The sequence below is a fragment of the Pinus tabuliformis genome, chromosome 6, assembly GCF_031772625.1.
Source record: "Pinus tabuliformis cultivar Carrire ecotype Pingquan chromosome 6, CPIR1, whole genome shotgun sequence".
NCBI lineage: Eukaryota > Viridiplantae > Streptophyta > Pinopsida > Pinales > Pinaceae > Pinus > Pinus tabuliformis.
The window spans coordinates 638,688,781-638,701,109 of NC_142292.1; positions in this window are offsets into that span (position 1 = coordinate 638,688,781).

Consider the following 12,329-nt stretch of genomic DNA (forward strand, 5'->3'; position numbering starts at 1 on the left):
TGCCAACGTCACGCCACCTCACCGCCGCATCAGTGCCCCCGCCCGCCATTGCTCCGAGCTGTCACGCCACCTATGCAGTCCCCATGGACCACTCACAGGTCGCCACGTCACCCGATGACATCATGCTCATGTCACCCAACCCTGACCCCACCTGATGACATCATGCTGACGCCATCCAAATTTTTGCACCAACGCCAAAAAGTCCATATTTGGCCTAATTTTGCCATTTTTGCGCATTTTTCTGTGTTTTTCTGCTCTGCCTCCTGCATGTATTTTCACATCCTTTGCTGCCGCACCTTACCAAGACCATTCAAAGCTGCTGCCGCCCAGAATTCGACTGCAACCAAGCTCAAATACTGCCATTAAACCAGGTACTTGTCAATTCCCCAACTGCTCGCGCTGTTTCGTCCTGCATTGTTAAAAAACCATTAAAATTGACCATTTTCCTTGGAGAAATAGGCCTGCTACGCCTTAAAACCAATTCCATCAGTTTTTAACCAGCCAATTGTGCCCAATTACACCCCTGTTGCTCTGAAACGGGCTATAATTCAGCAAATTACTTAACCTACCGCGCAGGACGGTATTTCTCCCAAAAATAGTCGAAATTTAACCCAAATTCGCTTGTAAAACATGGATACACCAGTAGCACCTGTTGCCCTGAATATTGCTCCATTGAATGCCCCTCAGAGAGAGTTGGAGTGGAAACCATTAGCAGATAAAGATTACCAAATATCAGAGGAAATGCTAATGAATAGAAAGTATCACATTCACTTGCTAAATGAATTGAAAATTAAGCATAATAGTGGAATTGATATATTGGGCATTCGGGACTCTTTCCTCCCCATCTTCAAGCTCCCTCAGGTCAATGTGTCTTCTGACCTAATCCATCAGTGTGCTGCCTTCTATGACCCCACTCAGAGGGTTGTGCTTCACCCTTCAGGCTCAGTTGTTTTTTATGTCACCCCTGCAGCCATTAGAGAGATGCTAAACTTCAAAACTGCTAAGAAATTAGTTCCTTTATCAATGATGGATCTGATAAAACAACGAGTTAAACTGACAGATGCTCAAATCACCAAGATAAATCAATTGTTCATTAATTCAACCTCTGAGACCATGAAGTACCCTCCCATCCATCATGTATACCTGAATCATTTGGGCACAGACCTTGCAGACATGATTAGTCCCATATTGGGCTATAATTCAATAGATACTGTTGATAAAACTGTGCTGGTGATAATGGCCATGTTTTCCCCTAGTAAGCCCCCAATCTGTTATGACTATGCCACTTACATCTCCAATAAAATACATGAGCAATTGACAGACTTGGAAAGAGAAAGGGTGTTCAGATACACCTCCTATATCTATCATTTAATCCTATACTATCAGCATGAGAAATTTCCTTTTTCTGTGAAAAGAATGGATGCACAAGGAAATCCAAGGTCAGTGGTCTATTGGTCCTCTGTTTTCCACCGTAGGTCCTATTCCCCTTACACTTATTGTGAGTTTATAGACCTCTTCATCCACCCAGCCATGTCTCTGCTTTTGAGCTCACCTCCTCCAAGACTAACTGAGGAGATGCAGAGAATTCTTCAGTTGTCCAAGGTATACAGCATTGGGGATTGGTATTTTTACCAAAACCACATAGTTATCAGAATATATGGGTGTGAGTTGGCCCCATACAGATTGCCCAAATATGTGCCTATGAGATTGTTTGCCCTTGAGTATTTCAGGCAATTTGGGAATTCTGATGTACTCCATTTTTCAAGCAAGGGCAAGAAAGCACAGCTTAAAGTCAGAAACCAATTAGGCCCCTTCATCTATAATAAAAGGGAGGAAGCTTGGCAAGAGGCAGATAGAATGCTAAATGGCCTTGGCTTACAGACCAGCTTCCTTTGGGCACCATACGACCCCAATCATTTTATAAGCTTAAGAAGGGTCAGATATAGGCTGGCCAGTTATGATCACTTAAGGTTGCCTCACATAGAAAAATATGCAAATAAACTAGAATGGAGGGAAGGCACCTTAGAAGAGGCTACTACACAAGAAAAATTAGCTCAGAGAGGAATAAGAAATCTCCAAAAGTTGGCTGACTTAGAGCTTTGTTCACAGGTATTTTCTCTTCTAGGCACTCAAGTGGGAGCAGCTGCCTCATCATCCACAGCTCCACAAAAGGCAGTCCAAGCCCCAATTACAACAGAGACTTCAGCCAAGGATAAAGGCAAGGAACCAGAACAACAATCAGCCCAAGAAGAAGAGCCTGAAAATCATCCTGAACAGCAGGAAGAAATGGCAGAGGCTCCTGGTCCTAATGATGAGCAAATGCAAGAAAAGGAGGCCCCAGTACAGAATGTTACAGTGGAGACTTCGGTGCTCCAAACCCCTATCAATGAAGAGAGGGGTAAGAAGAGAGATAGAGAGGAACAGACTCCCCTTAGTACCACAACATCACAACAAGGGGAAAAGCGACAAAGGCTCAATACTTTTTCAGAGGAGGAGATGCCTTTTGGTCAAACACAGATGGGTCCCCCCAGCACAGAGGTATCAACTAGCTCGTTACAGCAAGAGCAGCAAAGAATACTTGGAGGAGAGGTCAGCTCCCCAGAGCAACAAAGAAAGGGTGAATCTATCATAAAGAAACAATTCATAGACATCAAGGCCAGAAATGAGCCAGTGAGATTACAACTGTACAATCACTTGTTGAAAATGGCTCCTACAAACCAGCAGAGGTTGATGTCTGCATATGATGTGCAAGAGGGCAAAATGATAATGAGCCATTTCATGCCCACAGCGCTGCAGCCATAGTCTGCAGCTGATTATATAAGAACAAACTTGGAAATCTTGTCCAAGGACATCCACCCAATGGACCAAATTGAATTGCACAAGCAAACGGGTGAGATGGTGTATGCCACTCTTGCAGATAAAACATTGATAAATTATAGATTGCAGAATTCTTTGAATAATACCACTGCACAATTGGAGTTAGAAAAGGCATCCTCCCAGGCTAAAGACAACAGGATCAGGTCTCTGGAGGAAATAATTATAGAGCTCGGGCATGACCCAAAGGATCCCAAAGCTGTGCAGGCACTGCTAAAAGAAAGAGATGCAGATATTGCAGCTTTGAGAACGATGGTGAAGATCCCAACAACCCTTTACCCCCAAGCAGAAGAGGTTTCTCAGCAGAGGAAAGACCAGGATACAGCAGCCATGTTGATAACACTACATCAGCAACTGGTCCAAACAGAAGGTAAATTGGTAGAAACAGAGGCTGCACTGCAGGAGGCACTAAAGCAGAAAGAGGGAGGCCAGCCATCTCAACCCCCTCAACAAGTCATAAACCTTGAGGAGTCCCCTCAAACTACTGCTCCTCCCACAGGGCAGACAGCTCAAACAGCTCCATCAACATCTGCACCAGCAACGACACTAGAACAGGCTCCAAGCCTAGACATGCAAAATATGATGAAGGAGATTCAAGTCCTAGAAGCCCAGATGGCAGAGCTGAATGGAGCCAAGGAGAAATTGGCCACACTTAATGAGAAACATGATAAATCTAAGCAAGAGGTGGCAGAAAAGACAAGGGAAGTAAGGACCTTGGAAAGAAAAATCAAAGAGCTAGAGAAAGAGATGGCCATGGGCAAAGCAATAACGGAGCTCAAGAAAATCATATGGTTAAAGATTGGTCAATCAATCATAGACCAATGGCAATATATAGAGACCATCCATGAGCAAATGGATTTGCTGGGTAGGGCTTATGCAAAAAATCAAAAAGCCAAAGCTTCTCTAGGAAGTATGCCAGATGTAGCTACTAGAATGATCAATGTGTTGAACAACAGAACTGGCATACAGTTAGCAAACATGGGTATCAGAGATAGAACTAATACAATTTTGCTGATCAAAAGGGTACTCACCCTCAGAAACTATGTATAGGCTCTAGAAAGAAAATGTCAGGATATTCAAGTAGAGGTAAATACTTTTGGTGCCAAGATCACAACATTATATGACAGGGGACTCCCCATTTTACTAAACAGCGCAGGAAGGCTATCTTCTCATGAGAAATATGCAAAAAGAGTCAACAACTACATCACTGATCAGTTGACTCCCTCATCTAGCACTTCGGAAGGAACTGGGCCGCCCACAGGACAAGAGCTGTATGATAAACTAGAAAATTTGTTTTATATAGAACATGAAATCAATCATCTATTCACAGTCCCCCCTAATTACTACAAATATACAGATGTTGATGAAACATTACATAAAATGCAAAGGCATCAGATGCCCATTGATCAATGGTGGACAGATATGATAAGGACTTTGCTGTGATTTGATAAAATAATTTAATCAAATGCATTTTACAGCAAGCAGAGAATCAATAAAGAAGTCACAGATCAGCAACCACAGGTCAAAGATTACAGGTCAGCATCCCAAAGGCATCAGAGCCGCAACGTGTCATCTACAGCAGCCGTCGTCAGCAGGAGCCGTCCAAAAATTAACGCAGCCGGCCCTTGGGCCCAAAAGTCATCATCAACTGACAAACATCAAACAACTGTTATGTATCTTTACTACAGGCTTTAAATTTTGTAATAACTTCACTGTACAAAGTTGGTAGAGATAGTTATTGCTCAATAACTATCATTCTAGATATTTTACTTGATATTTTTTGTATATATTCACCCCCGCGCTGCTCATTTGGGGGTTGTTGTTTACTTCTGTTGTTCAAGAAAGAGAACTCGGTTGTAATCTCTGGAGAAATAATACAGAAAAGCTTTGGGGTTTGCAGAAATTGGTCTTATTGATGCTTGCTGTCTTGGAACTATTGAATGCTGCAGGATTCTAGTGTTGTGTCTTGATATAATAAGTCTTCTCTATCTCTTTTCATGTTTATTATCAGTTTAACTCATATCTTTCACATGTTAATCTAAACTTAGGAGGAAAGAAAAAGAATAGCTCAGGATTTGTCCATGGAGACACCCTGATTTCAATTTGTCTTTGCTATAAATGTTTTCTATAGGCTCAGCTGTTTAATTGGAATTCTTAACTGCTCGAATAAACCATGAATCTTTCATAGTTTCTATTTAGTAATTCATGTATGCTACTAAGTAGAAATTGTTGTTCAATTTGTTATCACACTGTCTGTAATTCCATCTCCCACTGTTTCACTCACTAATCAGAATTTATATTAAGAATAGTCATCTAGCCTTGCAGTAAAACATTCTCCATTACAGGCACCAGGACTGTCCCAAATCTCTGACTCCATATGCCCAATGGACTAACATCTCCCAAACATTTCATGCCCTTCTCACAACAACAGTTCGCAACCAAAACTTTAAACAAAAAACTAAACCCATAACTAGCCCAAAATCTTTACAAAACAAGTTAAAACTTAAAGAGAGAGCCCTCTCCGATTACAGGTAGGCTATGACCTATAATCCAAAGCTGGGTTAGTGGTTACCCCGGCCATATTCCCTGGGGAGTCATAGGGAACAACCTGGGTGTTAACAGTGACTAAAGGAAAAAATAAGATGGACTTGTCGAAATTCAAGTGTTTTCACTATCATGAGCACAGGCACGATGTCTCAAATTTCGAGAGAAGAAAGCAAGCAAGAAGGATAATGCGGTAGTTGTAGTAGGTGAAGCTTTAGCTTCACAATTTGATCTTGATTTCACTCTAATTACAATGAATGACCATCACTATAATGGGAGGCATCTGGTATCTTGACAGCGGTGCCTTGTTCCATATGACAGGGAATAGAGATCCCTTTAGTGATTTTGAGGAGAAAGACTTGAAGTAGAACTTATAGTTTGGAGATGGTAGGAGGTATAGTGCTATGAGGATCGATACAATTACCTTTCATGTAAACTCTGTCTTCTCTCTCAGAATCATAGATGTGATGTATGTTCCAAGACTAAAGAATAATCTTTCTTTCATCACGGTCTTGGAAGACCATTGTTATGATGTGAATTTTAGTAAGTGAAAGGTTTTCCTTAGACATATTACCACAAGTCAAGTGAAACAGAGCGGTGTATGACTCATGAACCTATATGCTCTTGAGGTACAACAAGCATGAAAAGCCTTGACGAGCAAGGAAAATGTTAGATAATCGGTGGTTGAGAGGGAGAGTGGATTATCTCTTAACATGTAGCCCTAGAAGAAGCCTCAGAAGCAACTTCAATAAATTGTTGAGCAACCAAAATTTATAGAACAAGAGAGGAGATTGAGTGGATATATCTACCCAAGAAGAGAAGAAGAAGTGTCTGAAGTAGTCTGAGAGAGTTGTGGAGCAGCCATAACTGGATAAGCAAAGAGGAGACTGAGTGGAGGCATCCACTCAAGCAAAGACCTCCAGTTGGCAGAAATTTTAAGCTAGGTAGGTAGAGGGAGCACATGTAGCCATACCTCCAGGTGAGAGGTGGCGTGATGTGTCTCTTGGGTCATACATTGGTATGGGATCCCAAAATACATAGTATCATGATGGATGAATGGTGGTTGATGCAGTTAGAGATCAGAGGGACAAAGGCTAGAGTAATCAGATATTGAAGAGCACATATCAGAGTTGACAACAATACAAAAAGGCAGAGTCAACAGAAGTGCAAATTTTTTAGTTGACATAGGCAGAACTAGTAGAAGTTATAGACTTTGATGACAGATGAATCATACTAATTCAGGTTGGATTTTTTTTCAATTTCAAGAGTTGTTGTAGTAACAACACTAGAGAGAAGTGTTGCATGCAGACCATTCCAAATGTTCAGGATTGAGATAGAGTTCAATTCATTTCTTGTTAATAGGGAGTGTTGAAAATAACAACATGAAATGTTAAAAATAACATCTATAAATTTTGAATTAAATTGTAATTCTTTTCTCATAGAAACTTGTAATAGTTAATAAACTTAAATTGACTTAATTGGATTAGGAAATTTGATTTGGAAGTTTATCTGGAGCATGTATAGGCGTCCCTATGTTTTAGGGTGTTGATATTGAGTTTATGGGAGTTTTAATTATAGATCTCAGTTTAACTGAGTTATAGTCAGTTAAATTAGTTCTAATTATTTGAGGAACTAGTAGAGGTATATAAGTGAGTTGGTGCACTAGTGGATCTAGAGTGTTACTCGAGCTAACTAAAGATTCAGTCAAGAATAACTCATGCATGTCCATTCAGAGGAAGACCCATTTGAGTTTAGGATGAATGGAATGTGTACAATTAGTTTTACAGATGATGCATGCAATAAATTGAGGACCTATGTTTGGATTATGTAGTTCTGGAAGAAGGATTTCCTCATTAAATACACGCCAATTCATATAGGAATTGTGCAAGGAAATAGGGGTTTGGAGAGCAACATAATAGGCTAAGTGTTGGGCCAATCTAGCTTGTGAGTAGTGTGATATATTATACTTGTACAAGAATTGTTCAGTATGAATAACCTTTGAATTTTCTTCTCTAAAATTCTAATTAATTCAGTATAGATAGTCAATGTTTTGAGGAGTGGAATTTCCAAGAAAATATTGTGTTATGTGACATTGATATTCTTCCTCTTGCAATTATTGTTTTCATTGATCAAGTTAGGCTTCCGCTAAAGAGTATACTAGATTCTTCTCTTTTGTTTTAGAAAATTACATGACCGGTTAATTCTACAAGAAAATCTATGCCCTTTCTGTCATTGGAATGAGATTCACTAGGTGTGACGATGGTTTCAACCTTAGCTTATAATTTTTGGATAGCCATTATGTGACATGATTCTTTCATTTGGTTGAGTTAGATATTCAAATGGTTTTGGAACTTGGTGAGATGGTCTTAGGAAAATTTTCAAGGACCTACGAATCCCTTGACTGGTAATGGCGTGATACATAGTAGATCATGAGGGTGAAGATATAGAAATTCATTAAAGTATTCGTGAGGAAATCTAGAGGTATCCATGGCTATTTAGGATCTAGTGATCCCTTAACCAACTTTTGAGAGATTGCAGTAAAGCTTGGTAGTTCATGTGTATTGTTTGGCACAGGAATCCCTTGACGAGTAACGATGATGTATACAATAAATTATGCTTGTATATGAGGGTTTCATGCATATAATTCCATCAATCGGTAATGACAGGATATGTGGTTAAGCCTAAGGAGGCCATGGTTGTTGGAATTATGGTACAAGTGTTGTCCTTGATGGCGACTCACTCATAGGTGAGCTAAGATTTGATAAAAGGAAACTAACAGTGTAACAAGGCAATTCAGAGGTTACAAGGCTTGGTACAGAAGAATAGGAAGTTAGAACAAAGGTCTACTGAACAGAATCAAGAAGTTGAAGGAAAAGGATGTTTTTAGATAGTTTAAGTTGTATATGGTAGTTTAGCTTGACAAAGCGGCGTATACACATTGGTTCACAGAACAAAAAGAGCATATATGTATGCACACACTTTCAAAAGAGGAAAAGCATGTATGGGTTGGAAAATCAAGAAAATTCAAGGGTAAAGAATACCAAGGGCCAATACTTTGGTATTAGACAACAATTTGAGTGGAGGAGTGACTATTTGATCTTGTCCAAGAATACCAAAGGATATATGTTCTCTTTTGGTTTGAGGTATTGAGAAAGGCTAAAATTATATAAGGAGGAGAAGATCAAAGGGCCATGAGTGAAATTTAAAAGGGTTTCTTAGGAATACATCAATCTGAAGTATATTTTATGTTCAAGGGGATACGATTATGATATAATATGAAATATCTTGTGCACCTTGTATACAATATTGGATGAGGATCATGAGACCTGAAATGAGTTATCATTGTATGATCTAATATTGGTTGAGCTAGATATGATTTATTACGCATGTTTTATTCTTTAAATATCATGATCTGGGTATGGCTGAAGTGTGGAATACCAACAAAGTTGTAAGTTAATATTTGTAGATCTATATGTTGGTTCTCCTTGGTAAAGGCATGTATACACACAAGTTCGACTCTTCCAAGTAGCATATGTAAAGGAAAATCTTGTTGCTCAGACATGAGTGATCTATCTAATCAGTGTTGTTGTTTTACTATTTTCTACCAATGTAGTCTTCTTAGATATAAAAGTAAAACTGAATGCATAAGGAGTTTGTTTTTGATTGCTTGATTCATTAAGTGAGAAGGGTTATCTTTGCTGCTGACTAACTAGATCTCCGTAAATTGACAGTAGATGTTCACAAAATTACTCAGTGGTACAGATATGACTCATAATTTTTTATGATTTAGTAGTTTTGGAGGTATATGCAGGTTTTGTTGCAGGAAGTAGCATATACGCATAGGTTGGGTTCATTAAATTAGCTTACAGATTCTGATGTATGATTTTTGAGGTTGCAGCTACTTCTGAATGATGATGCAGGTTTGTAGGTTCAACACAGTGTTCTAGTGACAGTGATCTGACTGTTCAGATTAACTAATTGTTGTCTGATGCAGTTTGAGTTTCTAAGTTTCTGATGGGTCTAGTGTAAAAATTTGATGAAACGAAGCCTTCATATTGTATTGTTGTGTACTAGGAGCATCCAGTGTGAAAATTAATGAAACGTGGTCCCTGGAGGAAGAGAGAAGGCCGTAGCCTTCTGTATGTTGACCCATACGTACTCGTAAACATATTGGCTAGTACAAGAGCTAGGGGGTTTTAGCTCCTTCCCAGCAGAAGTTGGAAAATGATAGAAGGATGTAGCCTTCTACATGTGGGTGCCTACGTACTGTTATGAGTATGCACCAGTACAAGATTGTAAAGATACTTTCTTTATATTAAAATAAGACAAAGATGACAACAACAAGTGGTTTTTCTCCCGTATTGTGTTTCCACCTTAAATATTGGTTTTCATGTGTGTTTATTATGTGTGATGGTTTATTATGTTATTGTTGCACATAGTTACTCTATAATAAGTTAATGATGCACTGATTAAAAATAAACACATGATAAATTGAGTATATCATAAAGTCTCTTGGTATACGATGGTTTCTCTAATCATAGTAGCGTGCACACACGAGTTCACTTCACTGAAGTAGCATATATAAATATGTTTGGGAAATGGAGAATTATTGAACTGTAAATACTGATTCATCCCACCTATTAGTATTATTTCCAACAATTTCTATCAGAGCAGGTCCATCAGAAGAAGCTTGATAGCTTTAAGGGAGATCTTTCAAGATGAACAACCACGAAGGCATGGGATTTATCAAACCACCTATAATCAATGGGAACAATGACATATATTTTAAAATAAGAACCAAAGCCTGTCTTCAATCACTTGGAGCCGATGTATGGGAAATTATGTAAGGAAGATATCAATTTCTAGTAGTAATACGTACAGATAGAGCAGCTAAGAAGTTATATGAAACCAATGCCAAAGCAGTCAATACTTTATTGGGAAGTCTCTGATAATCAAAATTCATCAAAGTCATGCAATTCAAGAGAGAAAAAGAGATATGGGACAGAATGATTTAGAGCTATGAAGGAGACTCTGAGGTAAAACATGCTAAGATTCAAACTCTCAGAATTCAGTATGAAACTCTTAAGATTCATAGTGATGAAAGTATTGCTAGTTACTTTTTATGTGTAGATGAGATTTTTAATTGTATGAAGAATCTAGGTGAAGAGATAAAGGAGTCTACTTTAGTAGAGAAAATTTTGATATATTTGTCTTCTAAATTTGAGTTAAAGGTACCTTCCATAGAAGAAAAGTAGGATCTTGAATATATTATTATGGTTCAACTTCTTGTAATTCTAACTACCTTTGGAATGAGGAAAGGAGGTCCACCAGATATGAGAGAAGCCACTTTCAAAGCTTCAGCAAAGGGAAAAGAAAAGGAAGAACACAATTAATTAGGATATGCTTCCAAAGAAGAAGACAAGGTAAACTCTGTCAAGAAGCTCCAACAGGGTTCTGGAAGATTCAGAGGTAAGCTATCATTCAAATGCTTCCAAGTGTCCTCATAAAGATAAATATGAAAAAGGAAAGGAATATCCAAAAGGAAGTAGAAAACAGGTTATCAATAGAAGAAGTTTCTATACCCATGAAGGTAGTGATGGATTATGTAATAGTGATGAAGATGAAACTAAACAAGATAATAAACTACTCATGGATTATGACAATCATGATTTTTTGGATGCCTTAGAAGAGAAATACTTTCTTGAAGAAATCACAAAACTCAAAATATTCTTGGAAGAAAATAATATGATCAAAAATACATTGACACAACAACTCACTAAAAGAGAAAAGCACAAATGGAAAACTAGAATGTGAAGTTGTGGGTTTAAGAAAATAATTTTAGAAGACAAAATCTCTTAATCTTAGATTTCCTAAAGGATCATAAAATTTAAGTAAAATCATCAAAGTTCAGTGTTCCCCTCTTGTAAAGATAGGTCCTGGATATATTGAAGAATAATCCAAATCACAAAATTCATTAGCCTCCACCAGAAGCTATCTTGATGGAATAAAGACCAGTGAAAAGTATGTCAATCATCAATAAAAGACAAAAAATATTCATCAGGTAAATCTTGCTCAATTTACTCTGAGGATTAACATCAATATAAGTATCAAACAAGAGGTAAAAAATTCCAAAAGATTCTATGATCATAGAAACTTATTTAATGGATAATGTTTTTCATGCCATAACTTAGGGTATAAGGCTACTCAATGTGTTGCTTACAAAACTATCATGACTAGAGAAGCTCTAAATCAAAGGAGCATAACAGGAATCAAGAAAAATTCCTGTAATAAATTCTCTCCTCTTGAAGATGAAATTGAACATTTGTTTTGTAATAACTTTGGTCATGAAGAATCTGAATGTAGAAGAAAATTTCGGCCAACACTTCAAAAGGAGCAATCATCATCAAATTCCAAGGTATGGAGAATGAAGGAAGTTCAATAAAAATATGTGGCATAACTCTATTTTTAAAAGGACAAGAAAATGAGTGGTCCACTGATAGCTGATGCTCCAAACACATGAAAGGTGATAAAGAGAAACTTCAGCCATATAATGCTTTGGAAAAAGGAAAGAATGTCTCGTTTGGAAATGATACACCCACTGTCATTAAAGGTAAAGGTTCTATTTATTTGAAAGAAAATGTTAAAGCTAGAAATGTCGTGTACGTAAATGGTTTAAAGCAGAACTTGTCGAGTGTCAGTCAAATGTGTGATCAAGGAAATGAAGTTATGTTTCGATCAAATGGATGTGTGGTTCATAAGCTTGATACAAGAAATACTGTAATCAAAGTTGCAAGAACTCCAAGCAATTTGTACATACACAAAGGAGGGAAAAAACAATGATATCTAAGCAAAACAGATGAAGACTGGTTATGGCATAGAAGATTGGGGCATCTAAGATTTTCTCATGTAAT